Consider the following 25,353-nt stretch of genomic DNA (forward strand, 5'->3'; position numbering starts at 1 on the left):
TTGCTGAGACAAATGTAAACCAGTAAAACATATGAAGAGAAACAAACCTTGAATATAAGTTCAGTTGTTTAAACATTTGACAAACTATGGTGAGGGGGTAAGAAAACACACAAATCCAGCAGCTCCTGTATTTCAATACACCAGAACCCAATATTATTGGCGAGTCGGGTAGTCCATCATCACAGTTCGAGGGCAGGCATCATTTCAGTAATTTCATCCCGTTGCATTCACATCCGTGCCTTGAATGAGATTGAATGTGATCTTTGCTCTCAAGTATGTTCCCAAGTTTTACACTTTCGTACTTTGCATGAATGGGAATGGAACCGTGTGTGTTGAATGAGGCTCCTTGTGAGCACTGAACTTTGTCCGGTGGAGTTCCTTTTTGTGTTGCTGTAATTGTGTCATTTCTTGATGAGAAAGATTAGGCAACATTTAGTCAATTCTAGCCATGATGCTCAAATTATTTACGAATGTACCCTAGTTACTAGGGACCGTTTACGTTGGAGAACAAGATCTATTGTATGCCTGTGTATTTGGGGAAGTCAAATCTGAAATAATGATGAAATTGCGTGTATCCAAAGTTAAAACTCGTGATTTGTCGCCCTCTGGTGTGTAAAAGATGCAAAAGCTTACAGCACCTGGTATTCCCAGGCAGTCTCCCATCCAAGTACTGACCAGGCCCGAGCCTGCTTAACTTCCGAGATCGGACGAGATCGGGCGTATTCAGGCTAGTATGGCCGTAAGCCAGGGAGGCTGTCCCTGACGCTCTACTTAAAGGGAAGGCAATATCCGTTTCTGCCGTTCATACTTACAGTTGAACTGTCTCTCTACTCTAAAGCCCGGGACACACCAGCGCGCCGCAGACAGTCCCTGCTAACACGAAACGTTGTGGCAACGTTGTGCGTTAGCTGGGGTGCCACACCAGACCGGAACTATATTTTACAAAACGAACACATTGTCTTGATAATACAGCTGTAATTGAGTGCCTGACACGCCAGTCAAGCGCAATCTTGAGAAGGTGTGCATTTCAGTAAGGATTTCAATTGACATGCAGTATGAAACTGAAAGGAGGTTGCATCACTATGATGCATAACATTGCATGTATTGTATTTTCAAGTGTGTGCATTCATCCTGTTGTCATTTTGTTTTGAAAGCAGAAGAATCATTCAACAGGTTGCTGAGACAAATGTAAACCAGTAAAACATATGAAGAGAAACAAACCTTGAATATAAGTTCAGTTGTTTAAACATTTGACAAACTATGGTGAGGGGGTAAGAAAACACACAAATCCAGCAGCTCCTGTATTTCAATACACCAGAACCCAATATTATTGGCGAGTCGGGTAGTCCATCATCACAGTTCGAGGGCAGGCATCATTTCAGTAATTTCATCCCGTTGCATTCACATCCGTGCCTTGAATGAGATTGAATGTGATCTTTGCTCTCAAGTATGTTCCCAAGTTTTACACTTTCGTGCTTTGCATGAATGGGAATGGAACCGTGTGTGTTGAATGAGGCTCCTTGTGAGCACTGAACTTTGTCCGGTGGAGTTCCTTTTTGTGTTGCTGTAATTGTGTCATTTCTTGATGAGAAAGATTAGGCAACATTTAGTCACTTCTAGCCATGATGCTCAATTTATTTACGAATGTACCCTAGTTACTAGGGACCGTTTACGTTGGAGAACAAAATGTATTGTATGCCTGTGTATTTGGGGAAGTCAAATCTGAAATAATGATGAAATTGTGTGTATCCAAAGTTAAAAATCGTGATTTGTCACCCTCTGGTGTGTCAAAGGTGCAAAAGCTTAAAGCACCTGGTATTCCCAGGCGGTCTCCTATTCAAGTACTGACCAAGCCCGAGCCTGCTTGGCTTCCGAGATCGGACGAGATCGGGCGTATTCAGGCTAGTATGGCCGTAAGCAAGTGAGACTTTCCCTGACGCTCTACTTAAAGGGAAGGCAATATCCGTTTCTGCCGTTCATACTTACAGTTGAACTGTCTCTCTACTCTAAAGCCCGGGACATACCAGCGTGTCGCAGAAAGTCCCTGCTAACACGCCACGTTGTGGCAACGTTGTGGCAAAGTTGTGCATTAGCTGGGGTGCCACACCAGACCGGAACTATATTTTACAAAACGATCACATTGTCTTGATAAAACAGCTGTAATTGAGTGCCTGACACGCCAGTCAAGCGCAATCTTGAGAAGGTGTGCATTTCAGTAAGGATATCAATTGACATGCAGTATGAAACTGAAAGGAGGTTGCATCACTATGATGCATAACATTGCATGTATTGTATTTTCAAGTGTGTGCATTCATCCTGTTGTCATTTTGTTTTGAAAGCAGAAGAATCATTCAACAGGTTGCTGAGACAAATGTAAACCAGTAAAACATATGAAGAGAAACAAACCTTGAATATAAGTTCAGTTGTTTAAACATTTGACAAACTATGGTGAGGGGGTAAGAAAACACACAAATCCAGCAGCTCCTGTATTTCAATACACCAGAACCCAATATTATTGGCGAGTCGGGTAGTCCATCATCACAGTTCGAGGGCAGGCATCATTTCAGTAATTTCATCCCGATGCATTCACATCCGTGCCTTGAATGAGATTGAATGTGATCTTTGCTCTCAAGTATGTTCCCAAGTTTTACACTTTCGTGCTTTGCATGAATTGGAATGGAACCATGTGTGTTGAATGAGGCTCCTTGTGAGCACTGAACTTTGTCCGGTGGAGTTCTTTTTGTGTTGCTGTAATTGTGTCATTTCTCGATGAGAAAGATTTGGCAACATTTAGTCACTTCTAGCCATGATGCTCAATTTATTGACGAATGTACCCTAGTTACTAGGGACCGTTTACGTTGGAGAACAAGATCTATTGTATGCCTGTGTATTTGGGGAAGTAAAACCTGAAATAATGATGAAATTGTGTGTATCCAAAGTTAAAACTCGTGATTTGTCGCCCTCTGGTGTGTAAAAGGTGCAAAAGCTTACAGCACCTGGTATTCCCAGGCGGTCTCCCATCCAAGTACTCACCAGGCCCAAGCCTGCTTGGCTTCCGAGATCGGACGAGATCGGGCGTATTCAGGCTAGTATGGCCGTGAGCCAGGGAGGCTGTCCCTGACGCTCTACTTAAAGGGAAGGCAATATCCGTTTCTGCCGATCATACTTACAGTTGAACTGTCTCTCTACTCTAAAGCCCGGGACACACCAGTGCGCCGCAGACAGTCCCTGCTAACACGCCACGTTGTGGCAACATTGTGGCAACGTTGTGCGTTAGCTGGGGTGCCACACTAGACCGGAACTATATTTTACAAAACGAACACATTGTCTTGATAATACAGCTGTAATTGAGTGCCTGACACGCCAGTCAAGCGCAATCTTGAGAAGGTGTGCATTTCAGTAAGGATTTCAATTGACATGCAGTATGAAACTGAAAGGAGGTTGCATCACTATGATGCATAACATTGCATGTATTGTATTTTCAAGTGTGTGCATTCATCCTGTTGTCATTTTGTTTTGAAAGCAGAAGAATCATTCAACAGGTTGCTGAGACAAATGTAAACCAGTAAAACATATGAAGAGAAACAAACCTTGAATATAAGTTCAGTTGTTTAAACATTTGACAAACTATGGTGAGGGGGTAAGAAAACACACAAATCCAGCAGCTCCTGTATTTCAATACACCAGAACCCAATATTATTGGCGAGTCGGGTAGTCCATCATCACAGTTCGAGGGCAGGCATCATTTCAGTAATTTCATCCCGTTGCATTCACATCCGTGCCTTGAATGAGATTGAATGTGATCTTTGCTCTCAAGTATGTTCCCAAGTTTTACACTTTCGTGCTTTGCATGAATGGGAATGGAACTGTGTGTGTTGAATGAGGCTCCTTGTGAGCACTGAACTTTGTCCGGTGGAGTTCCTTTTTGTGTTGCTGTAATTGTGTCATTTCTCGATGAGAAAGATTAGGCAACATTTAGTCACTTCTAGCCATGATGCTCAATTTATTTACGAATGTACCCTAGTTACTAGGGACCGTTTACGTTGGAGAACAAGATCTATTGTATGCCTGTGTATTTGGGGAAGTAAAATCTGAAATAATGATGAAATTGTGTGTATCCAAAGTTAAAACTCGTGATTTGTCGCCCTCTGGTGTGTAAAAGGTGCAAAAGCTTACAGCACCTGGTATTCCCAGGCGGTCTCCCATCCAAGTACTGACCAGGCCCGAGACTGCTTGGCTTCCGAGATCGGACGAGATCGGGCGTATTCAGGCTAGTATGGCCGTAAGCCAGGTAGGCTGTCCCTGACGCTCTACTTAAAGGGATGGCAATATCCGTTTCTGCCGTTCATACTTACAGTTGAACTGTCTCTCTACTCTAAAGCCCGGGACACACCAGTGCGCCGCAGACAGTCCCTGCTAACACGCCACGTTGTGGCAACGTTGTGGCAACGTTGTGCGTTAGCTGGGGTGCCACACCAGACCGGAACTATATTTTACAAAACGAACACATTGTCTTGATAAAACAGCTGTAATTGAGTGCCTGACACGCCAGTCAAGCGCAATCTTGAGAAGGTGTGCATTTCAGTAAGGATTTCAATTGACATGCAGTATGAAACTGAAAGGAGGTTGCATCACTATGATGCATAACATTGCATGTATTGTATTTTCAAGTGTGTGCATTCATCCTGTTGTCATTTTGTTTTGAAAGCAGAAGAATCATTCAACAGGTTGCTGAGACAAATGTAAACCAGTAAAACATATGAAGAGAAACAAACCTTGAATATAAGTTCAGTTGTTTAAACATTTGACAAACTATGGTGAGGGGTAAGAAAACACACAAATCCAGCAGCTCCTGTATTTCAATACACCAGAACCCAATATTATTGGCGAGTCGGGTAGTCCATCATCACAGTTCGAGGGCAGGCATCATTTCAGTAATTTCATCCCGTTGCATTCACATCCGTGCCTTGAATGAGATTGAATGTGATCTTTGCTCTCAAGTATGTTCCCAAGTTTTACACTTTCGTGCTTTGCATGAATGGGAATGGAACCGTGTGTGTTGAATGAGGCTCCTTGTGAGCACTGAACTTTGTCCGGTGGAGTTCTTTTTGTGTTGCTGTAATTGTGTCATTTCTCGATGAGAAAGATTAGGCAACATTTAGTCACTTCTAGCCATGATGCTCAATTTATTTACGAATGTACCCTAGTTACTAGGGACCGTTTACGTTGGAGAACAAGATCTATTGTATGCCTGTGTATTTGGGGAAGTAAAACCTGAAATAATGATGAAATTGTCTGTATCCCAAGTTAAAACTCGTGATTTGTCGCCCTCTGGTGTGTAAAAGGTGCAAAAGCTTACAGCACCTGGTATTCCCAGGCGGTCTCCCATCCAAGTACTGACCAGGCCCAAGCCTGCTTGGCTTCCGAGATCGGACGAGATCGGGCGTATTCAGGCTAGTATGGCCGTAAGCCAGGGAGGCTGTCCCTGACGCTTTACTTAAAGGGAAGGCAATATCCGTTTCTGCCGATCATACTTACAGTTGAACTGTCTCTCTACTCTAAAGCCCGGGACACACCAGTGCGCCGCAGACAGTCCCTGCTAACACGCCACGTTGTGGCAACGTTGTGGCAACGTTGTGCGTTAGCTGGGGTGCCACACCAGACCGGAACTATATTTTACAAAACGAACACATTGTCTTGATAATACAGCTGTAATTGAGTGCCTGACACGCCAGTCAAGCGCAATCTTGAGAAGGTGTGCATTTCAGTAAGGATTTCAATTGACATGCAGTATGAAACTGAAAGGAGGTTGCATCACTATGATGCATAACATTGCATGTATTGTATTTTCAAGTGTGTGCATTCATCCTGTTGTCATTTTGTTTTGAAAGCAGAAGAATCATTCAACAGGTTGCTGAGACAAATGTAAACCAGTAAAACATATGAAGAGAAACAAACCTTGAATATAAGTTCAGTTGTTTAAACATTTGACAAACTATGGTGAGGGGGTAAGAAAACACACAAATCCAGCAGCTCCTGTATTTCAATACACCAGAACCCAATATTATTGGCGAGTCGGGTAGTCCATCATCACAGTTCGAGGGCAGGCATCATTTCAGTAATTTCATCCCGTTGCATTCACATCCGTGCCTTGAATGAGATTGAATGTGATCTTTACTCTCAAGTATGTTCCCAAGTTTTACACTTTCGTGCTTTGCATGAATGGGAATGGAACCGTGTGTGTTGAATGAGGCTCCTTGTGAGCACTGAACTTTGTCCGGTGGAGTTCCTTTTTGTGTTGCTGTAATTGTGTCATTTCTCGATGAGAAAGATTAGGCAACATTTAGTCACTTCTAGCCATGATGCTCAATTTATTTACGAATGTACCCTAGTTACTAGGGACCGTTTACGTTGGAGAACAAGATCTATTGTATGCCTGTGTATTTGGGGAAGTAAAATCTGAAATAATGATGAAATTGCGTGTATCCAAAGTTAAAACTCGTGATTTGTCGCCCTCTGGTGTGTAAAAGGTGCAAAAGCTTACAGCACCTGGTATTCCCAGGCGGTCTCCCATCCAAGTACTGACCAGGCCCGAGCCCGCTTGGCTTCCGAGATCTGATGAGATCGGGCGTATTCAGGCTAGTATGGCCGTAAGCCAGGGAGGCTGTCCCTGACGCTCTACTTAAAGGGAAGGCAATATCCGTTTCTGCCGTTCATACTTACAGTTGAACTGTCTCTCTACTCTAAAGCCCGGGACACACCAGCGCACCGCAGACAGTCCCTGCTAACATGCCACGTTGTGGCAACGTTGTGCGTTAGCTGGGGTGCCACACCAGACCGGAACTATATTTTACAAAACGAACACATTGTCTTGATAATACAGCTGTAATTGTGTGCCTGACACGCCAGTCAAGCGCAATCTTGAGAAGGTGTGCATTTCAGTAAGGATTTCAATTGACATGCAGTATGAAACTGAAAGGAGGTTGCATCACTATGATGCATAACATTGCATGTATTGTATTTTCAAGTGTGTGCATTCATCCTGTTGTCATTTTGTTTTGAAAGCAGAAGAATCATTCAACAGGTTGCTGAGACAAATGTAAACCAGTAAAACATATGAAGAGAAACAAACCTTGAATATAAGTTCAGTTGTTTAAACATTTGACAAACTATGGTGAGGGGGTAAGAAAACACACAAATCCAGCAGCTCCTGTATTTCAATACACCAGAACCCAATATTATTGGCGAGTCGGGTAGTCCATCATCACAGTTCGAGGGCAGGCATCATTTCAGTAATTTCATCCCGTTGCATTCACATCCGTGCCTTGAATGAGATTGAATGTGATCTTTGCTCTCAAGTATGTTCCCAAGTTTTACACTTTCGTGCTTTGCATGAATGGGAATGGAACCGTGTGTGTTGAATGAGGCTCCTTGTGAGCACTGAACTTTGTCCGGTGGAGTTCCTTTTTGTGTTGCTGTAATTGTGTCATTTCTCGATGAGAAAGATTAGGCAACATTTAGTCACTTCTAGCCATGATGCTCAATTTATTCACGAATGTACCCTAGTTACTAGGGACCGTTTACGTTGGAGAACAAGATCTATTGTATGCCTGTGTATTTGGGGAAGTCAAATCTGAAATAATGATGAAATTGCGTGTATCCAAAGTTAAAACTCGTGATTTGTCGCCCTCTGGCGTGTAAAAGATGCAAAAGCTTACAGCACCTGGTATTCCCAGGCGGTCTCCCATCCAAGTACTGACCAGGCCCGAGCCTGCTTAGCTTCCGAGATCGGACGAGATCGGGCGTATTCAGGCTAGTATGGCCGTAAGCCAGGGAGGCTGTCCCTGACGCTCTACTTAAAGGGAAGGCAATATCCGTTTCTGCCGTTCATACTTACAGTTGAACTGTCTCTCTACTCTAAAGCCCGGGACACACCAGTGCGCCGCAGACAGTCCCTGCTAACATGCCACGTTGTGGCAACATTGTGGCAACGTTGTGCGTTAGCTGGGGTGCCACACCAGACCGGAACTATATATTACAAAACGAACACATTGTCTTGATAAAACAGCTGTAATTTAGTGCCTGACACGCCAGTCAAGCGCAATCTTGAGAAGGTGTGCATTTCAGTAAGGATTTCAATTGACATGCAGTATGAAACTGAAAGGAGGTTGCATCACTATGATGCATAACATTGCATGTATTGTATTTTCAAGTGTGTGCATTCATCCTGTTGTCATTTTGTTTTGAAAGCAGAAGAATCATTCAACAGGTTGCTGAGACAAATGTAAACCAGTAAAACATATGAAGAGAAACAAACCTTGAATATAAGTTCAGTTGTTTAAACATTTGAGAAAGTATGGTGAGGGGGTAAGAAAACATACAAATCCAGCAGCTCCTGTATTTCAATACACCAGAACCCAATATTATTGGCGAGTCGGGTAGTCCATCATCACAGTTCGAGGGCAGGCATCATTTCAGTAATTTCATCCCGTTGCATTCACATCCGTGCCTTGAATGAGATTGAATGTGATCTTTGCTCTCAAGTATGTTCCAAAGTTTTACACTTTCGTGCTTTGCATGAATGGGAATGGAACCGTTTGTGTTGAATGAGGCTCCTTGTGAGCACTGAACTTTGTCCGGTGGAGTTCCTTTTTGTGTTGCTGTAATTGTGTCATTTCTCGATGAGATAGATTAGGCAACATTTAGTCACTTCTAGCCATGATGCTCAATTTATTTACGAATGTACCCTAGTTACTAGGGACCGTTTACGTTGGAGAACAAGATCTATTGTATGCCTGTGTATTTGGGGAAGTCAAATCTGAAATAATGATGAAATTGCGTGTATCCAAAGTTAAAACTCGTGATTTGTCGCCCTCTGGTGTGTAAAAGATGCAAAAGCTTACAGCACCTGGTATTCCCAGGCGGTCTCCCATCCAAGTACTGACCAGGCCCGAGCCTGCTTAGCTTCCGAGATCGGACGAGATCGGGCGTATTCAGGCTAGTATGGCCGTAAGCCAGGGAGGCTGTCCCTGACGCTCTACTTAAAGGGAAGGCAATATCCGTTTCTGCCGCTCATACTTGCAGTTGAACTGTCTCTCTACTCTAAAGTCCGGGACACACCAGCGCGCCGCAGACAGTCCCTGCTAACACGAAACGTTGTGGCAACGTTGTGCGTTAGCTGGGGTGCCACACCAGACCGGAACTATATATTACAAAACGAACACATTGTCTTGATAAAACAGCTGTAATTGAGTGCCTGACACGCCAGTCAAGCGCAATCTTGAGAAGGTGTGCATTTCAGTAAGGATTTCAATTGACATGCAGTATGAAACTGAAAGGAGGTTGCATCACTATGATGCATAACATTGCATGTATTGTATTTTCAAGTGTGTGCATTCATCCTGTTGTCATTTTGTTTTGAAAGTAGAAGAATCATTTTTGCTGAGGTTGCTGAGACAAATGTAAACCAGTAAAACATATGAAGAGAAACAAACCTTGAATATAAGTTCAGTTGTTTAAACATTTGACAAACTATGGTGAGGGGGTAAGAAAACACACAAATCCAGCAGCTCCTGTATTTCAATACACCAGAACCCAATATTATTGGCGAGTCGGGTAGTCCATCATCACAGTTCGAGGGCAGGCATCATTTCAGTAATTTCATCCCGTTGCATTCACATCCGTGCCTTGAATGAGATTGAATGTGATCTTTGCTCTCAAGTATGTTCCCAAGTTTTACACTTTCGTGCTTTGCATGAATGGGAATGGAACCGTGTGTGTTGAATGAGGCTCCTTGTGAGCACTGATCTTTGTCCGGTGGAGTTCCTTTTTGTGTTGCTGTAATTGTGTCATTTCTCGATGAGAAAGATTAGGCAACATTTAGTCACTTCTAGCCATGATGCTCAATTTATTTACGAATGTACCCTAGTTACTAGGGACCGTTTACGTTGGAGAACAAGATCTATTGTATGCCTGTGTATTCGGGGAAGTCAAATCTGAAATAATGATGAAATTGCGTGTATCCAAAGTTAAAACTCGTGATTTGTCGCCCTCTGGTGTGTAAAAGATGCAAAAGCTTACAGCACCTGGTATTCCCAGGCGGTCTCCCATTCAAGTACTGACCAGGCCCGAGCCTGCTTAGCTTCCGAGATCGGGCGTATTCAGGCTAGTATGGCCGTAAGCCAGGGAGGCTGTCCCTGACGCTCTACTTAAAGGGAAGGCAATATCCGTTTCTGCCGCTCATACTTGCAAATGAACTGTCTCTCTACTCTAAAGTCCGGGACACACCAGCGCGCCGCAGACAGTCCCTGCTAACACGAAACTTTGTGGCAACGTTGTGGCAACGTTGTGCGTTAGCTGGGGTGCCACACCAGACCGGAACTATATTTTACAAAACGAACACATTGTCTTGATAAAACAGCTGTAATTGAGTGCCTGACACGCCAGTCAAGCGCAATCTTGAGAAGGTGTGCATTTCAGTAAGGATTTCAATTGACATGCAGTATGAAACTGAAAGGAGGTTGCATCACTATGATGCATAACATTGCATGTATTATATTTTCAAGTGTGTGCATTCATCCTGTTGTCATTTTGTTTTGAAAGCAGAAGAATCATTCAACAGGTTGCTGAGACAAATGTAAACCAGTAAAACATATGAAGAGAAACAAACCTTGAATATAAGTTCAGTTGTTTAAACATTTGACAAACTATGGTGAGGGGGTAAGAAAACACACAAATCCAGCAGCTCCTGTATTTCAATACACCAGAACCCAATATTATTGGCGAGTCTGGTAGTCCATCATCACAGTTCGAGGGCAGGCATCATTTCAGTAATTTCATCCCGTTGCATTCACATCCGTGCCTTGAATGAGATTGAATGTGATCTTTGCTCTCAAGTATGTTCCCAAGTTTTACACTTTCGTGCTTTGCATGAATGGGAATGGAACCGTGTGTGTTGAATGAGGCTCCTTGTGAGCACTGAACTTTGTCCGGTGGAGTTCCTTTTTGTGTTGCTGTAATTGTGTAATTTCTCGATGAGAAAGATTAGGCAACATTTAGTCACTTCTAGCCATGATGCTCAATTTATTTACGAATGTACCCTAGTTACTAGGGACCGTTTACGTTGGAGAACAAGATCTATTGTATGCCTGTGTATTCGGGGAAGTCAAATCTGAAATAATGATGAAATTGCGTGTATCCAAAGTTAAAACTCGTGATTTGTCGCCCTCTGGTGTGTAAAAGATGCAAAAGCTTACAGCACCTGGTATTCCCAGGCGGTCTCCCATCCAAGTACTGACCAGGCCCGAGCCTGCTTAGCTTCCGAGATCGGACGAGATCGGGCGTATTCAGGCTAGTATGGCCGTAAGCCAGGGAAGCTGTCCCTGACGCTCTACTTAAAGGGAAGGCAATATCCGTTTCTGCCGCTCATACTTGCAGTTGAACTGTCTCTCTACTCTAAAGTCCGGGACACACCAGCGCGCCGCAGACAGTCCCTGCTAACACGAAACGTTGTGGCAACGTTGTGCGTTAGCTGGGGTGCCACACCAGACCGGAACTATATATTACAAAACGAACACATTGTCTTGATAAAACAGCTGTAATTGAGTGCCTGACACGCCAGTCAAGCGCAATCTTGAGAAGGTGTGCATTTCAGTAAGGATTTCAATTGACATGCAGTATGAAACTGAAAGGAGGTTGCATCACTATGATGCATAACATTGCATGTATTGTATTTTCAAGTGTGTGCATTCATCCTGTTGTCATTTTGTTTTGAAAGCAGAAGAATCATTCAACAGGTTGCTGAGACAAATGTAAACCAGTAAAACATATGAAGAGAAACAAACCTTGAATATAAGTTCAGTTGTTTAAACATTTGACAAACTATGGTGAGGGGGTAAGAAAACACACAAATCCAGCAGCTCCTGTATTTCAATACACCAGAACCCAATATTATTGGCGAGTCGGGTAGTCCATCATCACAGTTCGAGGGCAGGCATCATTTCAGTAATTTCATCCCGTTGCATTCACATCCGTGCCTTGAATGAGATTGAATGTGATCTTTGCTCTCAAGTATGTTCCCAAGTTTTACACTTTCGTGCTTTGCATGAATGGGAATGGAACCGTGTGTGTTGAATGAGGCTCCTTGTGAGCACTGAACTTTGTCCGGTGGAGTTCCTTTTTGTGTTGCTGTAATTGTGTAATTTCTCGATGAGAAAGATTAGGCAACATTTAGTCACTTCTAGCCATGATGCTCAATTTATTTACGAATGTACCCTAGTTACTAGGGACCGTTTACGTTGGAGAACAAGATCTATTGTATGCCTGTGTATTCGGGGAAGTCAAATCTGAAATAATGATGAAATTGCGTGTATCCAAAGTTAAAACTCGTGATTTGTCGCCCTCTGGTGTGTAAAAGATGCAAAAGCTTACAGCACCTGGTATTCCCAGGCGGTCTCCCATCCAAGTACTGACCAGGCCCGAGCCTGCTTAGCTTCCGAGATCGGACGAGATCGGGCGTATTCAGGCTAGTATGGCCGTAAGCCAGGGAAGCTGTCCCTGACGCTCTACTTAAAGGGAAGGCAATATCCGTTTCTGCCGCTCATACTTGCAGTTGAACTGTCTCTCTACTCTAAAGTCCGGGACACACCAGCGCGCCGCAGACAGTCCCTGCTAACACGAAACGTTGTGGCAACGTTGTGCGTTAGCTGGGGTGCCACACCAGACCGGAACTATATATTACAAAACGAACACATTGTCTTGATAAAACAGCTGTAATTGAGTGCCTGACACGCCAGTCAAGCGCAATCTTGAGAAGGTGTGCATTTCAGTAAGGATTTCAATTGACATGCAGTATGAAACTGAAAGGAGGTTGCATCACTATGATGCATAACATTGCATGTATTGTATTTTCAAGTGTGTGCATTCATCCTGTTGTCATTTTGTTTTGAAAGCAGAAGAATCATTCAACAGGTTGCTGAGACAAATGTAAACCAGTAAAACATATGAAGAGAAACAAACCTTGAATATAAGTTCAGTTGTTTAAACATTTGACAAACTATGGTGAGGGGGTAAGAAAACACACAAATCCAGCAGCTCCTGTATTTCAATACACCAGAACCCAATATTATTGGCGAGTCGGGTAGTCCATCATCACAGTTCGAGGGCAGGCATCATTTCAGTAATTTCATCCCGTTGCATTCACATCCGTGCCTTGAATGAGATTGAATGTGATCTTTGCTCTCAAGTATGTTCCCAAGTTTTACACTTTCGTGCTTTGCATGAATGGGAATGGAACCATGTGTGTTGAATGAGGCTCCTTGTGAGCACTGAACTTTGTCCGGTGGAGTTCCTTTTTGTGTTGCTGTAATTGTGTCATTTCTCGATGAGAAAGATTAGGCAACATTTAGTCACTTCTAGCCATGATGCTCAATTTATTTATGAATGTACCCTAGTTACTAGGGACCGTTTACGTTGGAGAACAAGATCTATTGTATGCCTGTGTATTTGGGGAAGTCAAATCTGAAATAATGATGAAATTGCGTGTATCCAAAGTTAAAACTCGTGATTTGTCGCCCTCTGGTGTGTAAAAGATGCAAAAGCTTACAGCACCTCGTATTCCCAGTCGGTCTCCCATCCAAGTACTGACCAGGCCCGAGCCTGCTTAGCTTCCGAGATCGGACGAGATCGGGCGTATTCAGGCTAGTATGGCCGTAAGCCAGGGAGGCTGTCCCTGACGCTCTACTTAAAGGGAAGGCAATATCCGTTTCTGCCGTTCATACTTACAGTTGAACTGTCTCTCTACTCTAAAGCCCGGGACACACCAGCGCACCGCAGACAGTCCCTGCTAACACGCCACGTTGTGGCAACATTGTGGCAACGTTGTGCGTTAGCTGGGGTGCCACACCAGACCGGAACTATATATTACAAAACGAACACATTGTCTTGATAAAACAGCTGTAATTGAGTGCCTGACACGCCAGTCAAGCGCAATCTTGAGAAGGTGTGCATTTCAGTAAGGATTTCAATTGACATGCAGTATGAAACTGAAAGGAGGTTGCATCACTATGATGCATAACATTGCATGTATTGTATTTTCAAGTGTGTGCATTCATCCTGTTGTCATTTTGTTTTGAAAGTAGAAGAATCATTTTTGCTGAGGTTGCTGAGACAAATGTAAACCAGTAAAACATATGAAGAGAAACAAACCTTGAATATAAGTTCAGTTGTTTAAACATTTGACAAACTATGGTGAGGGGGTAAGAAAACACACAAATCCAGCAGCTCCTGTATTTCAATACACCAGAACCCAATATTATTGGCGAGTCGGGTAGTCCATCATCACAGTTCGAGGGCAGGCATCATTTCAGTAATTTCATCCCGTTGCATTCACATCCGTGCCTTGAATGAGATTGAATGTGATCTTTGCTCTCAAGTATGTTCCCAAGTTTTACACTTTCGTGCTTTGCATGAATGGGAATGGAACCGTGTGTGTTGAATGAAGCTCCTTGTGAGCACTGAACTTTGTCCGGTGGAGTTCCTTTTTGTGTTGCTGTAATTGTGTCATTTCTCGATGAGAAAGATTAGGCAACATTTAGTCACTTCTAGCCATGATGCTCAATTTATTTACGAATGTACCCTAGTTACTAGGGACCGTTTACGTTGGAGAACAAGATCTATTGTATGCCTGTGTATTTGGGGAAGTCAAATCTGAAATAATGATGAAATTGCGTGTATCCAAAGTTAAAACTTGTGATTTGTCGCCCTCTGGTGTGTAAAAGATGCAAAAGCTTACAGCACCTGGTATTCCCAGGCGGTCTCCCATCCAAGTACTGACCAGGCCCGAGCCTGCTTAGCTTCCGAGATCGGACGAGATCGGGCGTATTCAGGCTAGTATGGCCGTAAGCCAGGGAGGCTGTCCCTGACGCTCTACTTAAAGGGAAGGCAATATCCGTTTCTGCCGTTCATACTTACAGTTGAACTGTCTCTCTACTCTAAAGCCCGGGACACACCAGCGCGCCGCAGACAGTCCCTGCTAACACGCCACGTTGTGGCAACATTGTGGCAACGTTGTGCGTTAGCTGGGGTGCCACACCAGACCGGAACTATATATTACAAAACGAACACATTCTCTTGATAAAACAGCTGTAATTGAGTGCCTGACACGCCAGTCAAGCGCAATCTTGAGAAGGTGTGCATTTCAGTAAGGATTTCAATTGACATGCAGTATGAAACTGAAAGGAGGTTGCATCACTATGATGCATAACATTGCATGTATTGTATTTTCAAGTGTGTGCATTCATCCTGTTGTCATTTTGTTTTGAAAGCAGAAGAATCATTCAACAGGTTGCTGAGACAAATGTAAACCAGTAAAACATATGAAGAGAAACAAACCTTGAATATAAGTTCAGTTGTTTAAACATTTGACAAACTATGGTGAGGGGGTAAGAAAACACACAAATCCAGCAGCTCCTGTATTTCAATACACCAGAACCCAATATTATTGGCGAGTCGGGTAGTCCATCATCACAGTTCGAGGGCAGGCATCATTTCAGTAATTTCATCCCGTTGCATTCACATCCGTGCCTTGAATGAGATTGAATGTGATCTTTGCTCTCAAGTATTTTCCCAAGTTTTACACTTTCGTGCTTTGCATGAATGGGAATGGAACCGTGTGTGTTGAATGAGGCTCCTTGTGAGCACTGAACTTTGTCCGGTGGAGTTCCTTTTTGTGTTGCTGTAATTGTGTCATTTCTCGATGAGAAAGATTAGGCAACATTTAGTCACTTCTAGCCATGATGCTCAATTTATTTACGAATGTACACTAGTTACTAGGGACCGTTTACGTTGGAGAACAAGATCTATTCTATGCCTGTGTATTTGGGGAAGTCAAATCTGAAATAATGATGAAATTGCGTGTATCCAAAGTTAAAACTCGTGATTTGTCGCCCTCTGGTGTGTAAAAGATGCAAAAGCTTACAGCACCTGGTATTCCCAGGCGGTCTCCCATCCAAGTACTGACCAGGCCCGAGCCTGCTTAGCTTCCGAGATCGGACGAGATCGGGCGTATTCAGGCTAGTATGGCCGTAAGCCAGGGAGGCTGTCCCTGACGCTCTACTTAAAGGGAAGGCAATATCCGTTTCTTCCGCTCATACTTGCAATTGAACTGTCTCTCTACTCTAAAGTCCGGGACACACCAGCGCGCCGCAGACAGTCCCTGCTAACACGAAACGTTGTGGCAACGTTGTGCGTTAGCTGGGGTGCCACACCAGACCGGAACTATATATTACAAAACGAACACATTGTCTTGATAAAACAGCTGTAATTGAGTGCCTGACACGCCAGTCAAGCGCAATCTTGAGAAGGTGTGCATTTCAGTAAGGATTTCAATTGACATGCAGTATGAAACTGAAAGGAGGTTGCATCACTATGATGCATAACATTGCATGTATTGTATTTTCAAGTGTGTGCATTCATCCTGTTGTCATTTTGTTTTGAAAGCAGAAGAATCATTCAACAGGTTGCTGAGACAAATGTAAACCAGTAAAACATATGAAGAGAAACAAACCTTGAATATAAGTTCAGTTGTTTAAACATTTGACAAACTATGGTGAGGGGGTAAGAAAACACACAAATCCAGCAGCTCCTGTATTTCAATACACCAGAACCCAATATTATTGGCGAGTCGGGTAGTCCATCATCACAGTTCGAGGGCAGGCATCATTTCAGTAATTTCATCCCGTTGCATTCACATCCGTGCCTTGAATGAGATTGAATGTGATCTTTGCTCTCAAGTATGTTCCCAAGTTTTACACTTTCGTGCTTTGCATGAATGGGAATGGAACCATGTGTGTTGAATGAGGCTCCTTGTGAGCACTGAACTTTGTCCGGTGGAGTTCCTTTTTGTGTTGCTGTAATTGTGTCATTTCTCGATGAGAAAGATTAGGCAACATTTAGTCACTTCTAGCCATGATGCTCAATTTATTTATGAATGTACCCTAGTTACTAGGGACCGTTTACGTTGGAGAACAAGATCTATTGTATGCCTGTGTATTTGGGGAAGTCAAATCTGAAATAATGATGAAATTGCGTGTATCCAAAGTTAAAACTCGTGATTTGTCGCCCTCTGGTGTGTAAAAGATGCAAAAGCTTACAGCACCTCGTATTCCCAGTCGGTCTCCCATCCAAGTACTGACCAGGCCCGAGCCTGCTTAGCTTCCGAGATCGGACGAGATCGGGCGTATTCAGGCTAGTATGGCCGTAAGCCAGGGAGGCTGTCCCTGACGCTCTACTTAAAGGGAAGGCAATATCCGTTTCTGCCGTTCATACTTACAGTTGAACTGTCTCTCTACTCTAAAGCCCGGGACACACCAGCGCACCGCAGACAGTCCCTGCTAACACGCCACGTTGTGGCAACATTGTGGCAACGTTGTGCGTTAGCTGGGGTGCCACACCAGACCGGAACTATATATTACAAAACGAACACATTGTCTTGATAAAACAGCTGTAATTGAGTGCCTGACACGCCAGTCAAGCGCAATCTTGAGAAGGTGTGCATTTCAGTAAGGATTTCAATTGACATGCAGTATGAAACTGAAAGGAGGTTGCATCACTATGATGCATAACATTGCATGTATTGTATTTTCAAGTGTGTGCATTCATCCTGTTGTCATTTTGTTTTGAAAGTAGAAGAATCATTTTTGCTGAGGTTGCTGAGACAAATGTAAACCAGTAAAACATATGAAGAGAAACAAACCTTGAATATAAGTTCAGTTGTTTAAACATTTGACAAACTATGGTGAGGGGGTAAGAAAACACACAAATCCAGCAGCTCCTGTATTTCAATACACCAGAACCCAATATTATTGGCGAGTCGGGTAGTCCATCATCACAGTTCGAGGGCAGGCATCATTTCAGTAATTTCATCCCGTTGCATTCACATCCGTGCCTTGAATGAGATTGAATGTGATCTTTGCTCTCAAGTATGTTCCCAAGTTTTACACTTTCGTGCTTTGCATGAATGGGAATGGAACCGTGTGTGTTGAATGAAGCTCCTTGTGAGCACTATACTTTGTCCGGTGGAGTTCCTTTTTGTGTTGCTGTAATTGTGTCATTTCTCGATGAGAAAGATTAGGCAACATTTAGTCACTTCTAGCCATGATGCTCAATTTATTTACGAATGTACCCTAGTTACTAGGGACCGTTTACGTTGGAGAACAAGATCTATTGTATGCCTGTGTATTTGGGGAAGTCAAATCTGAAATAATGATGAAATTGCGTGTATCCAAAGTTAAAACTTGTGATTTGTCGCCCTCTGGTGTGTAAAAGATGCAAAAGCTTACAGCACCTGGTATTCCCAGGCGGTCTCCCATCCAAGTACTGACCAGGCCCGAGCCTGCTTAGCTTCCGAGATCGGACGAGATCGGGCGTATTCAGGCTAGTATGGCCGTAAGCCAGGGAGGCTGTCCCTGACGCTCTACTTAAAGGGAAGGCAATATCCGTTTCTGCCGTTCATACTTACAGTTGAACTGTCTCTCTACTCTAAAGCCCGGGACACACCAGCGCGCCGCAGACAGTCCCTGCTAACACGCCACGTTGTGGCAACATTGTGGCAACGTTGTGCGTTAGCTGGGGTGCCACACCAGACCGGAACTATATATTACAAAACGAACACATTCTCTTGATAAAACAGCTGTAATTGAGTGCCTGACACGCCAGTCAAGCGCAATCTTGAGAAGGTGTGCATTTCAGTAAGGATTTCAATTGACATGCAGTATGAAACTGAAAGGAGGTTGCATCACTATGATGCATAACATTGCATGTATTGTATTTTCAAGTGTGTGCATTCATCCTGTTGTCATTTTGTTTTGAAAGCAGAAGAATCATTCAACAGGTTGCTGAGACAAATGTAAACCAGTAAAACATATGAAGAGAAACAAACCTTGAATATAAGTTCAGTTGTTTAAACATTTGACAAACTATGGTGAGGGGGTAAGAAAACACACAAATCCAGCAGCTCCTGTATTTCAATACACCAGAACCCAATATTATTGGCGAGTCGGGTAGTCCATCATCACAGTTCGAGGGCAGGCATCATTTCAGTAATTTCATCCCGTTGCATTCACATCCGTGCCTTGAATGAGATTGAATGTGATCTTTGCTCTCAAGTATTTTCCCAAGTTTTACACTTTCGTGCTTTGCATGAATGGGAATGGAACCGTGTGTGTTGAATGAGGCTCCTTGTGAGCACTGAACTTTGTCCGGTGGAGTTCCTTTTTGTGTTGCTGTAATTGTGTCATTTCTCGATGAGAAAGATTAGGCAACATTTAGTCACTTCTAGCCATGATGCTCAATTTATTTACGAATGTACACTAGTTACTAGGGACCGTTTACGTTGGAGAACAAGATCTATTCTATGCCTGTGTATTTGGGGAAGTCAAATCTGAAATAATGATGAAATTGCGTGTATACAAAGTTAAAACTCGTGATTTGTCGCCCTCTGGTGTGTAAAAGATGCAAAAGCTTACAGCACCTGGTATTCCCAGGCGGTCTCCCATCCAAGTACTGACCAGGCCCGAGCCTGCTTAGCTTCCGAGATCGGACGAGATCGGGCGTATTCAGGCTAGTATGGCCGTAAGCCAGGCAGACTGTCCCTGACGCTCTACTTAAAGGGAAGGCAATATCCGTTTCTTCCGCTCATACTTGCAATTGAACTGTCTCTCTACTCTAAAGTCCGGGACACACCAGCGCGCCGCAGACAGTCCCTGCTAACACGAAACGTTGTGGCAACGTTGTGCGTTAGCTGGGGTGCCACACCAGACCGGAACTATATATTACAAAACGAACACATTGTCTTGATAAAACAGCTGTAATTGAGTGCCTGACACGCCAGTCAAGCGCAATCTTGAGAAGGTGTGCATTTCAGTAAGGATTTCAATTGACATGCAGTATGAAACTGAAAGGAGGTTGCATCACTATGATGCATAACATTGCATGTATTGTATTTTCAAGTGTGTGCATTCATCCTGTTGTCATTTTGTTTTGAAAGCAGAAGAATCATTCAACAGGTTGCTGAGACAAATGTAAACCAGTAAAACATATGAAGAGAAACAAACCTTGAATATAAGTTCAGTTGTTTAAACATTTGACAAACTATGGTGAGGGGGTAAGAAAACACACAAATCCAGCAGCTCCTGTATTTCAATACACCAGAACCCAATATTATTGGCGAGTCGGGTAGTCCATCATCACAGTTCGAGGGCAGGCATCATTTCAGTAATTTCATCCCGTTGCATTCACATCCGTGCCTTGAATGAGATTGAATGTGATCTTTGCTCTCAAGTATGTTCCCAAGTTTTACACTTTCGTGCTTTGCATGAATGGGAATGGAACCGTGTGTGTTGAATGAAGCTCCTTGTGAGCACTGAACATTGTCCGGTGGAGTTCCTTTTTGTGTTGCTGTAATTGTGTCATTTCTCGATGAGAAAGATTAGGCAACATTTAGTCACTTCTAGCCATGATGCTCAATTTATTTACGAATGTACCCTAGTTACTAGGGACCGTTTACGTTGGAGAACAAGATCTATTGTATGCCTGTGTATTTGGGGAAGTCAAATCTGAAATAATGATGAAATTGCGTGTATCCAAAGTTAAAACTCGTGATCTGTCGCCCTCTGGTGTGTAAAAGATGCAATAGCTTACAGCACCTGGTATTCCCAGGCGGTCTCCCATCCAAGTACTGACCAGGCCCGAGCCTGCTTAGCTTCCGAGATCGGACGAGATCGGGCGTATTCAGGCTAGTATGGCCGTAAGCCAGGGAGGCTGTCCCTGACGCTCTACTTAAAGGGAAGGCAATATCCGTTTCTGCCGTTCATACTTGCAGTTGAACTGTCTCTCTACTCTAAAGCCCGGGACACACCAGCGCGCCGCAGACAGTCCCTGCTAACACGCCACGTTGTGGCAACATTGTGGCAACGTTGTGCGTTAGCTGGGGTGCCACACCAGACCGGAACTATATATTACAAAACGAACACATTCTCTTGATAAAACAGCTGTAATTGAGTGCCTGACACGCCAGTCAAGCGCAATCTTGAGAAGGTGTGCATTTCAGTAAGGATTTCAATTGACATGCAGTATGAAACTGAAAGGAGGTTGCATCACTATGATGCATAACATTGCATGTATTGTATTTTCAAGTGTGTGCATTCATCCTGTTGTCATTTTGTTTTGAAAGCAGAAGAATCATTCAACAGGTTGCTGAGACAAATGTAAACCAGTAAAACATATGAAGAGAAACAAACCTTGAATATAAGTTCAGTTGTTTAAACATTTGACAAACTATGGTGAGGGGGTAAGAAAACACACAAATCCAGCAGCTCCTGTATTTCAATACACCAGAACCCAATATTATTGGCGAGTCGGGTAGTCCATCATCACAGTTCGAGGGCAGGCATCATTTCAGTAATTTCATCCCGTTGCATTCACATCCGTGCCTTGAATGAGATTGAATGTGATCTTTGCTCTCAAGTATGTTCCCAAGTTTTACACTTTCGTGCTTTGCATGAATGGGAATGGAACCGTGTGTGTTGAATGAGGCTCCTTGTGAGCACTGAACTTTGTCCGGTGGAGTTCCTTTTTGTGTTGCTGTAATTGTGTCATTTCTCGATGAGAAAGATTAGGCAACATTTAGTCACTTCTAGCCATGATGCTCAATTTATTTACGAATGTACCCTAGTTACTAGGGACCGTTTACGTTGGAGAACAAGATCTATTGTATGCCTGTGTATTTGGGGAAGTCAAATCTGAAATAATGATGAAATTGCGTGTATCCAAAGTTAAAACTCGTGATTTGTCGCCCTCTGGTGTGTAAAAGATGCAAAAGCTTACAGCACCTGGTATTCCCAGGCGGTCTCCCATCCAAGTACTGACCAGGCCCGAGCCTGCTTAGCTTCCGAGATCGGGCGTATTCAGGCTAGTATGGCCGTAAGCCAGGGAAGCTGTCCCTGACGCTCTACTTAAAGGGAAGGCAATATCCGTTTCTGCCGCTCATACTTGCAGTTGAACTGTCTCTCTACTCTAAAGCCCGGGACACACCAGCGCGCTGCAGCCAGTCCCTTCTTACATGCCACGTTGTGGCAACATTGTGGCAACGTTGTGCGTTAGCTGGGGTGCCACACCAGACCGGAACTATATATTACAAAACGAACACATTGTCTTGATAAAACAGCTGTAATTGCGTGCCTGACACGCCAGTCAAGCGCAATCTTGAGAAGGTGTGCATTTCAGTAAGGATTTCAATTGACATGCAGTATGAAACTGAAAGGAGGTTGCATCACTATGATGCATAACATTGCATGTATTGTATTTTCAAGTGTGTGCATTCATCCTGTTGTCATTTTGTTTTGAAAGCAGAAGAATCATTCAACAGGTTGCTGAGACAAATGTAAACCAGTAAAACATATGAAGAGAAACATACCTTGAATATAAGTTCAGTTGTTTAAACATTTGACAAACTATGGTGAGGGGGTAAGAAAACACACAAATCCAGCAGCTCCTGTATTTCAATACACCAGAACCCAATATTATTGGCGAGTCGGGTAGTCCATCATCACAGTTCGAGGGCAGGCATCATTTCAGTAATTTCATCCCGTTGCATTCACATCCGTGCCTTGAATGAGATTGAATGTGATCTTTGCTCTCAAGTATGTTCCCAAGTTTTACACTTTCGTGCTTTGCATGAATGGGAATGGAACCGTGTGTGTTGAATGAGGCTCCTTGTGAGCACTGAACTTTGTCCGGTGGAGTTCCTTTTTGTGTTGCTGTAATTGTGTCATTTCTCGATGAGAAAGATTAGGCAACATTTAGTCACTTCTAGCCATGATGCTCAATTTATTTACGAATGTACCCTAGTTACTAGGGACCGTTTACGTTGGAGAACAAGATCTATTGTATGCCTGTGTATTTGGGGAAGTCAAATCTGAAATAATGATGAAATTGCGTGTATCCAAAGTTAAAACTCGTGATTTGTCGCCCTCTGGTGTGTAAAAGATGCAAAAGCTTACAGCACCTGGTATTCCCAGGCGGTCTCCCATCCAAGTACTGACCAGGCCCGAGCCTGCTTAGCTTCCGAGATCGGACGAGATCGGGCGTATTCAGGCTAGTATGGCCGTAAGCCAGGGAAGCTGTCCCTGACGCTCTACTTAAAGGGAAGGCAATATCCGTTTCTGCCGCTCATACTTGCAGTTGAACTGTCTCTCTACTCTAAAGTCCGGGACACACCAGCGCGCCGCAGACAGTCCCTGCTAACACGAAACGTTGTGGCAACGTTGTGCGTTAGCTGGGGTGCCACACCAGACCGGAACTATATTTTACAAAACGAACACATTGTCTTGATAATACAGCTGTAATTGAGTGCCTGACATGCCAGTCAAGCGCAATCTTGAGAAGGTGTGCATTTCAGTAAGGATTTCAATTGACATGCAGTATGAAACTGAAAGGAGGTTGCATCACTATGATGCATAACATTGCATGTATTGTATTTTCAAGTGTGTGCATTCATCCTGTTGTCATTTTGTTTTGAAAGCAGAAGAATCATTCAACAGGTTGCTGAGACAAATGTAAACCAGTAAAACATATGAAGAGAAACAAACCTTGAATATAAGTTCAGTTGTTTAAACATTTGACAAACTATGGTGAGGGGGTAAGAAAACACACAAATCCAGCAGCTCCTGTATTTCAATACACCAGAACCCAATATTATTGGCGAGTCGGGTAGTCCATCATCACAGTTCGAGGGCAGGCATCATTTCAGTAATTTCATCCCGTTGCATTCACATCCGTGCCTTGAATGAGATTGAATGTGATCATTGCTCTCAAGTATGTTCCCAAGTTTTACACTTTCGTGCTTTGCATGAATGGGAATGGAACCGTGTGTGTTGAATGAGGCTCCTTGTGAGCACTGAACTTTGTCCGGTGGAGTTCCTTTTTGTGTTGCTGTAATTGTGTCATTTCTCGATGAGAAAGATTAGGCAACATTTAGTCACTTCTAGCCATGATGCTCAATTTATTTACAAATGTACACTAGTTACTAGGGACCGTTTACGTTGGAGAACAAGATCTATTGTATGCCTGTGTATTTGGGGAAGTCAAATCTGAAATAATGATGAAATTGCGTGTATCCAAAGTTAAAACTCGTGATTTGTCGCCCTTTGGTGTGTAAAAGATGCAAAAGCTTACAGCACCTGGTATTCCCAGGCTGTCTCCCATCCAAGTACTGACCAGGCACGAGCCTGCTTAGCTTCCGAGATCGGGCGTATTCAGGCTAGTATGGCCGTAAGCCAGGAAGGCTGTCCCTGACGCTCTACTTAAAGGGAAGGCAATATCCGTTTCTGCCGCTCATACTTGCAGTTGAACTGTCTCTCTACTCTAAAGCCCGGGACACACCAGCGCGCTGCAGCCAGTCCCTGCTTACATGCCACGTTGTGGCAACATTGTGGCAACGTTGTGCGTTAGCTGGGGTGCCACACCAGACCAGAACTATATATTACAAAACGAACACATTGTCTTGATAAAACAGCTGTAATTGCGTGCCTGACACGCCAGTCAAGCGCAATCTTGAGAAGGTGTGCATTTCAGTAAGGATTTCAATTGACATGCAGTATGAAACTGAAAGGAGGTTGCATCACTATGATGCATAACATTGCATGTATTGTATTTTCAAGTGTGTGCATTCATCCTGTTGTCATTTTGTTTTGAAAGCAGAAGAATCATTCAACAGGTTGCTGAGACAAATGTAAACCAGTAAAACATATGAAGAGAAACATACCTTGAATATAAGTTCAGTTGTTTAAACATTTGACAAACTATGGTGAGGGGGTAAGAAAACACACAAATCCAGCAGCTCCTGTATTTCAATACACCAGAACCCAATATTATTGGCGAGTCGGGTAGTCCATCATCACAGTTCGAGGGCAGGCATCATTTCAGTAATTTCATCCCGTTGCATTCACATCCGTGCCTTGAATGAGATTGAATGTGATCTTTGCTCTCAAGTATGTTCCCAAGTTTTACACTTTCGTGCTTTGCATGAATGGGAATGGAACCGTGTGTGTTGAATGAGGCTCCTTGTGAGCACTGAACTTTGTCCGGTGGAGTTCCTTTTTGTGTTGCTGTAATTGTGTCATTTCTCGATGAGAAAGATTAGGCAACATTTAGTCACTTCTAGCCATGATGCTCAATTTATTTACGAATGTACCCTAGTTACTAGGGACCGTTTACGTTGGAGAACAAGATCTATTGTATGCCTGTGTATTTGGGGAAGTCAAATCTGAAATAATGATGAAATTGCGTGTATCCAAA

At 43.4% G+C, this 25,353-nt stretch overlaps 18 non-coding genes and 3 pseudogenes across 18 annotated transcripts; all 21 read right to left on the reverse strand.

The window, feature by feature from the left end:
* Window positions 1-626: 626 nt before the first annotated feature.
* LOC136726283 (5S ribosomal RNA) lies at window positions 627-745 on the reverse strand. Its single transcript, XR_010808100.1, has one exon. It is a non-coding gene; the product is annotated as a 5S ribosomal RNA (ribosomal RNA).
* Window positions 746-1,800: 1,055 nt separating this feature from the next.
* On the reverse strand, window positions 1,801-1,919 carry LOC136726307 (5S ribosomal RNA). The gene has a single exon (XR_010808122.1). It is a non-coding gene; the product is annotated as a 5S ribosomal RNA (ribosomal RNA).
* Window positions 1,920-2,984: 1,065 nt separating this feature from the next.
* LOC136726295 (5S ribosomal RNA) lies at window positions 2,985-3,103 on the reverse strand. The gene has a single exon (XR_010808111.1). It is a non-coding gene; the product is annotated as a 5S ribosomal RNA (ribosomal RNA).
* A 1,066-nt stretch (window positions 3,104-4,169) lies between these two features.
* On the reverse strand, window positions 4,170-4,288 carry LOC136726298 (5S ribosomal RNA). Its single transcript, XR_010808114.1, has one exon. It is a non-coding gene; the product is annotated as a 5S ribosomal RNA (ribosomal RNA).
* Window positions 4,289-5,352: 1,064 nt separating this feature from the next.
* LOC136726282 (5S ribosomal RNA) lies at window positions 5,353-5,471 on the reverse strand. Its single transcript, XR_010808099.1, has one exon. It is a non-coding gene; the product is annotated as a 5S ribosomal RNA (ribosomal RNA).
* Window positions 5,472-6,537: 1,066 nt separating this feature from the next.
* LOC136726287 (5S ribosomal RNA) lies at window positions 6,538-6,656 on the reverse strand. The gene has a single exon (XR_010808104.1). It is a non-coding gene; the product is annotated as a 5S ribosomal RNA (ribosomal RNA).
* A 1,055-nt stretch (window positions 6,657-7,711) lies between these two features.
* Window positions 7,712-7,830, reverse strand: LOC136726270 (5S ribosomal RNA). Its single transcript, XR_010808088.1, has one exon. It is a non-coding gene; the product is annotated as a 5S ribosomal RNA (ribosomal RNA).
* A 1,066-nt stretch (window positions 7,831-8,896) lies between these two features.
* LOC136726271 (5S ribosomal RNA) lies at window positions 8,897-9,015 on the reverse strand. The gene has a single exon (XR_010808089.1). It is a non-coding gene; the product is annotated as a 5S ribosomal RNA (ribosomal RNA).
* Window positions 9,016-10,073: 1,058 nt separating this feature from the next.
* LOC136726309 (uncharacterized) lies at window positions 10,074-10,182 on the reverse strand (annotated as a pseudogene).
* Window positions 10,183-11,248: 1,066 nt separating this feature from the next.
* LOC136726272 (5S ribosomal RNA) lies at window positions 11,249-11,367 on the reverse strand. The gene has a single exon (XR_010808090.1). It is a non-coding gene; the product is annotated as a 5S ribosomal RNA (ribosomal RNA).
* Window positions 11,368-12,422: 1,055 nt separating this feature from the next.
* On the reverse strand, window positions 12,423-12,541 carry LOC136726273 (5S ribosomal RNA). The gene has a single exon (XR_010808091.1). It is a non-coding gene; the product is annotated as a 5S ribosomal RNA (ribosomal RNA).
* Window positions 12,542-13,596: 1,055 nt separating this feature from the next.
* LOC136726299 (5S ribosomal RNA) lies at window positions 13,597-13,715 on the reverse strand. Its single transcript, XR_010808115.1, has one exon. It is a non-coding gene; the product is annotated as a 5S ribosomal RNA (ribosomal RNA).
* Window positions 13,716-14,784: 1,069 nt separating this feature from the next.
* On the reverse strand, window positions 14,785-14,903 carry LOC136726274 (5S ribosomal RNA). The gene has a single exon (XR_010808092.1). It is a non-coding gene; the product is annotated as a 5S ribosomal RNA (ribosomal RNA).
* A 1,066-nt stretch (window positions 14,904-15,969) lies between these two features.
* LOC136726275 (5S ribosomal RNA) lies at window positions 15,970-16,088 on the reverse strand. Its single transcript, XR_010808093.1, has one exon. It is a non-coding gene; the product is annotated as a 5S ribosomal RNA (ribosomal RNA).
* A 1,055-nt stretch (window positions 16,089-17,143) lies between these two features.
* Window positions 17,144-17,262, reverse strand: LOC136726302 (5S ribosomal RNA). The gene has a single exon (XR_010808117.1). It is a non-coding gene; the product is annotated as a 5S ribosomal RNA (ribosomal RNA).
* A 1,069-nt stretch (window positions 17,263-18,331) lies between these two features.
* On the reverse strand, window positions 18,332-18,450 carry LOC136726277 (5S ribosomal RNA). Its single transcript, XR_010808095.1, has one exon. It is a non-coding gene; the product is annotated as a 5S ribosomal RNA (ribosomal RNA).
* Window positions 18,451-19,516: 1,066 nt separating this feature from the next.
* On the reverse strand, window positions 19,517-19,635 carry LOC136726278 (5S ribosomal RNA). Its single transcript, XR_010808096.1, has one exon. It is a non-coding gene; the product is annotated as a 5S ribosomal RNA (ribosomal RNA).
* Window positions 19,636-20,690: 1,055 nt separating this feature from the next.
* LOC136726280 (5S ribosomal RNA) lies at window positions 20,691-20,809 on the reverse strand. The gene has a single exon (XR_010808097.1). It is a non-coding gene; the product is annotated as a 5S ribosomal RNA (ribosomal RNA).
* A 1,066-nt stretch (window positions 20,810-21,875) lies between these two features.
* Window positions 21,876-21,984, reverse strand: LOC136726308 (uncharacterized; annotated as a pseudogene).
* Window positions 21,985-23,050: 1,066 nt separating this feature from the next.
* Window positions 23,051-23,169, reverse strand: LOC136726281 (5S ribosomal RNA). The gene has a single exon (XR_010808098.1). It is a non-coding gene; the product is annotated as a 5S ribosomal RNA (ribosomal RNA).
* A 1,055-nt stretch (window positions 23,170-24,224) lies between these two features.
* Window positions 24,225-24,333, reverse strand: LOC136726310 (uncharacterized; annotated as a pseudogene).
* Window positions 24,334-25,353: the final 1,020 nt, after the last annotated feature.

The sequence above is a fragment of the Amia ocellicauda genome, unplaced genomic scaffold (genome assembly GCF_036373705.1).
Source record: "Amia ocellicauda isolate fAmiCal2 unplaced genomic scaffold, fAmiCal2.hap1 HAP1_SCAFFOLD_247, whole genome shotgun sequence".
NCBI lineage: Eukaryota > Metazoa > Chordata > Actinopteri > Amiiformes > Amiidae > Amia > Amia ocellicauda.